Here is a 4,919-nt window from a genome sequence, read left to right as displayed (position 1 = left end):
AAAAAAAAAAAAAATTAACATCAGCACAAGACAAGCAAAACTGTATAGTTATGTTCACACATCGCATAATTGGTGCTTGCATACTTGATATATGTAACATAGACATGGCAATGATGTTTAAACACGGAATGATGACCGCTGCGGATTGAAACGGGAACGCAAAACAGTCTGTTCATAAGCAGGATCCACAACCGCGACGCTGTGTATATCGACGACGCAAACCGCGACGCTGTGGAAAACCGAAGACGCTATAGCGATGCGGATCATGCGCCATCACGCCCCGTGTGTAGTACCGCCCCTGGGCGTGCCGTCTAGCCTGTTTCCCTGCAAAATGGCGGCGCGCCAGCGTTCTGCACCCATGGGGCAACCAGAGTTGATTTTTTTTGTGGGGAAAATGGATGAGCTGGACTACGAAGGCCACCGGAGTGCACCAGCCCACCTGAACCTGCACAAGCAGGGTGTGCTGCGCCACATTTCGCAAAAAATGTTGGAGCGGTTTGCGATACGCCGTAGTGCTCTCCAACTGCGGAAAAAGTGGGCAGACCTGCGGTACAAAAACCCACAAATGCTGGCCCAGTTGCGGGCAGAGGCAAGAGCTGGTAAGTACAAATATGGTTGAATCAGGAGACGCGCGGTGACGAGTGAGGGGGATCGGGAGAAGCGTACAGCCGTTAGCCGCTCACTAGTGATGCAATAATATGTGTCCCAGCCGGCGCACAGCATTAACCACCAGAGCCCCCACACAATGCAGAGTATTGCATCACTGTGAAGTCCGAGATAGAAGACCAAAAAAAAAAAAAAAAACGCTTTTTATGAAAGGATAAAGTTTGGTAAGACGAGAACCCTACAGATCTTGATAGTAGGTGTCCATGTCGCTGAACTGTTGTGTGGGCGCAGAATAGTCTTGTGAGAAGTCACCAAAACGAGGAGGAGGAGGTGTCCTGAACTGGAAATGATGTGGGGCTGGTATGTGGACAGGAGTGCAGTTCATGGGCCCTTGCTGCTGTCCCCAAAAAGCCTGGCCCGAGGGCTCATGTTCGGTGCAGGTAAACTTCGAAGTCTCTGTCAGTTTTCCATCCGCTGCCGTAGTCAAAACTTCAAACATGTCCCTCTCCGCGTGGCTTCGCTGGGTTATGTCCAATTTGTTTAAACGATCCGCAACGAACGATGGGATTCTATCTATGTGTGTCTATCTATCTATCTATGTGGGTCTATCTATGTGGGTCTATCTATCTATGTGGGTCTATCTATCTATCTATGTGGGTCTATCTATCTATCTATGTGGGTCTATCTATCTATGTGGGTCTATCTATCTATCTATGTGGGTCTATCTATCTATGTGGGTCTATCTATCTATGTGGGTCTATCTATCTATCTATGTGGGTCTATCTATCTATGTGGGTCTATCTATCTATCTATGTGGGTCTATCTATCTATCTATCTATCTATGTGGGTCTATCTATCTATGTGGGTCTATCTATCTATGTGGGTCTATCTATCTATGTGGGTCTATCTATCTATCTATGTGGGTCTATCTATCTATGTGGGTCTATCTATCTATGTGGGTCTATCTATCTATCTATGTGGGTCTATCTATCTATCTATGTGGGTCTATCTATCTATCTATCTATCTATGTGGGTCTATCTATCTATGTGGGTCTATCTATCTATGTGGGTCTATCTATCTATGTGGGTCTGTCGGATCACCACTCAAAAGCACTCCCCCTAACCAATGTAAACACACACACAAAAGAGAGCACCACATACAATCCCTCGCCCACCTCATTAGCACACACAAACAAGATAACACCACACACAATCAGTCCCCCGACCCCATTAGCACACACAAACAAGGAACACACACACAATCACTCCCCCCAACCCCATTAGCACACACAAACAAGGAACACACACACAATCACTCCCCCCAACCCCATTAGCACACACAAACAAGGAACACACACACAATCACTCCCCCCAACCCCATTAGCACACACAAACAAGATAACACCACACACAATCACTTCCACCCCCCATTTAGCACACACAAACAAGGAACACACACACAATCAGTCCCCCAACCCCATTAGCACACACAAACAGACAAGATAACAGCACACGCAATCCCTCCCCCACCCCCAAAATACACACACAGAAGATAGAACCACACACAATCGCACCCCCACCCACCATGAATTGAGTCATTGTTTATCAAAGTATAATGAACAGCAGCGTAAATTATATAGGAAAGAGCGTGCTGAGCATTAGATGGCAGGAAAAAATGGTATGTGTGTATGTATATATATATATAGATATATATATATATCTATATATATATATATATATATATATCTATATATATCTATATATATATATATATATATATCTATATATATATATATATATATATCTATATATATATATATATATATATATATATATATATATATATATATATATATATATATATATATATATATATATATATATATATATATATAACACTAGGTTTTAGAAGCCAACTAATGCTTGGCACACTCATGAACATAAAATAGTACAAAATAAGTCCGAGATAGAAGACAGAGCCCCCACACAATGCAGAGTATAGCATCACTGTGAAGAGTGCTGTCTATTTTCTAAATATGTACGTAGGTTTTGCAACCAAAAATTTGGGATAGCCAGCTATTTTTTTTCTCACCAATGACACCGAGGGAATCGTATACTTTTCGGTGTGTAAACATTGTGTTGCTTTAATGTTTGTGTAGAGAGACGGCGCAGTCAGCTGGCACCCGGTCACAGCAGCACATCTGCCACGAGCGTCAGCCTACAGCCCGGCCCGTCACGTATGTTAACCATCAGTCTTTTTAGGTTTTTTTACTGTATACGGTAAATTACAGGGGAGCTGAAATATTGTATACATTGCAGATGCAGGTAGGAGGACCAGGGGCGTTCGAACCCCTCCTTCTGCCTCAACTCCTCCAGCTGCCATAACGCCTTCCCCAGCCACAACCCCTTCACCGGCCTGTACACCACCGCTACAGCAAGTGTCCTCCTCCCCCGGGTCTGCTAACTTTTCGCCACAAGGCAGCACAGGAGCATTGGGTAAGTGACCCAAACTGCCAGCTGTTCCCCACGGCGTGTCCAATTGTTAACCTGATTTGTATTATGTTCCGTAGTTGGCGTAGCCCAAGCGAGGGGCTGGGAGCTGAGCAGCAGTAGCAGTTCAGGGGAAGATGAACCGGCATCACATCTCCGTAAGTAGACAGACAGGGGGAGGGGGGAGGGGGTATCGGTGGGATGTCACATTTGGCATAAAAAAAATAAAAATAAAATAATAAAAAAAATAAAGTTTGCCAATCACAGAGCTAAAGTTACACAGAGACAAAACTACTTGCCATCGATCACGATCAAGCCCAAAAAAAAAAAAAAAAAAAACACTACATACATACTCACATTCAGATGTCTGTTACGTCCCCCGGGGTCCAAAACAGCTTTCGGCAGGTGAACACAAGTGCGTATTAATGAAACGCAGCATGTTAATTTTTAGCACTGTGTAGCCGAAAAATTTTATTACATCCAGTACTATGTCCCGGACAATAACGCATAGAAATGAGGTAGAGCAGTTGCGGATGTTACACGGAGCGTACTAAACACTGCAAATACCCAATGTGTCAACATACCCTTACTGCTACCTCTTCTAACCACAGAAACGGCCACCGTGAAACAGCTGCTGACCAGGCACAAGCGCCTGGAGAAATCTACAGGGCGTCTGCTGGAGGCAGCAAAAGATATTGCGGAGCAGGTTAAGCAACAGGGGCGCACGCTCCAGCGCCTCATTGCCCACCAGCGGTGACGCCGTGGGAGTTTTTTTTTTTTTTTTTATGTTATTTTATAATTGTGTTATTAAAAAATTTATGTTACCGTTTTTTTGTGTGCTGATATCATTAACAAGCGGAGCAGGCCAGGGCCAGCCAAGCCAAGGCAGACACAAAAGAAAAGAGTTGGTTTACCCTTACATATAGTCTGCGCACAAAATGCACGGTCAGCGACAAAGAGTAGGTTTAGCTTTGCGTACATTTGACGCTGAAAATGGCTGCCAGCAAAAAAGTGTTTGCTAACCACCTCCTAAAGTGCCTCCATCTTGTGCGTCCGCTTGCCTGATGCACAACAAGGCAGCCAGAGATGTTACATACATCATTAAACCTACTACATTGATAAACATTACTGCATAGCACACACAAGAAACATAAAAAAAAACAAAAACACAGAAACATAGTACTTACCGTTGAAGAGCAAGAAGAGATCCAGCCACAACCAGAAAATGGTTTCTCCAACAGCTGCCGGTGTCTAGACAGATTCAGTGCCTTTTCTATCAGAGCGCAAGTGAGATCCAATGAAGACGCCAACAATATACTGTGTATGGCGATTACAAACAGGACGCTCCCGGGAGAAGAGGATCGTAGGTGGAGGGGCGTTCTGAACAGGACGCTGGAAAGGCACAACGGGACGATAATGCTTGCAAATATACAAGTCCTGTATCGCTGCAGAGTCGCGGTTTATATTACAGGACGCCGACGCGTCACATCCTGGGGGTCTCCCTATACTAAAACACGCCTATCTGGCTACACTACAACGCCCCTTTGGGTGTGTCAAGTCAACACACTCTGGCTGTTTGACATGGAGCGAGCAACCAGCGACAGCGATAAATTGGTTGCCGCTACGTCACTGGATCGCTCCTGCATCGCTCTGGCGTTGTTGTGTTTGACGTCTCTACAGCGACCTAAACAGCGACGCTCCAGCAATCTTGTTTCGGTCGCATCGCTGGCCATATCGCCGCGACGTTGCTTAGTGTGACGGTACCTTTAGACCCTGAGGGGGGGGGGAGAAATTAACTCTATTAACAGGCCCTCCTTGATGAC

General features: G+C 45.0%; 1 long non-coding RNA gene across 1 annotated transcript; it reads left to right on the top strand.

Annotated features, from left to right (window-relative positions):
* Positions 1-2,545: 2,545 nt before the first annotated feature.
* LOC143818174 (uncharacterized) lies at positions 2,546-3,254 on the top strand. The gene is made up of 3 exons (XR_013224361.1): positions 2,546-2,843; positions 2,926-3,102; positions 3,177-3,254. It is a non-coding gene; the product is annotated as an uncharacterized LOC143818174 (long non-coding RNA).
* Positions 3,255-4,919: the final 1,665 nt, after the last annotated feature.

This window comes from Ranitomeya variabilis, chromosome 3, assembly GCF_051348905.1.
Source record: "Ranitomeya variabilis isolate aRanVar5 chromosome 3, aRanVar5.hap1, whole genome shotgun sequence".
Lineage (NCBI taxonomy): Eukaryota > Metazoa > Chordata > Amphibia > Anura > Dendrobatidae > Ranitomeya > Ranitomeya variabilis.
The sequence above is the reverse complement of the archived record's forward strand: the minus strand, read 5'-3'. Positions and strand labels throughout refer to the sequence as shown.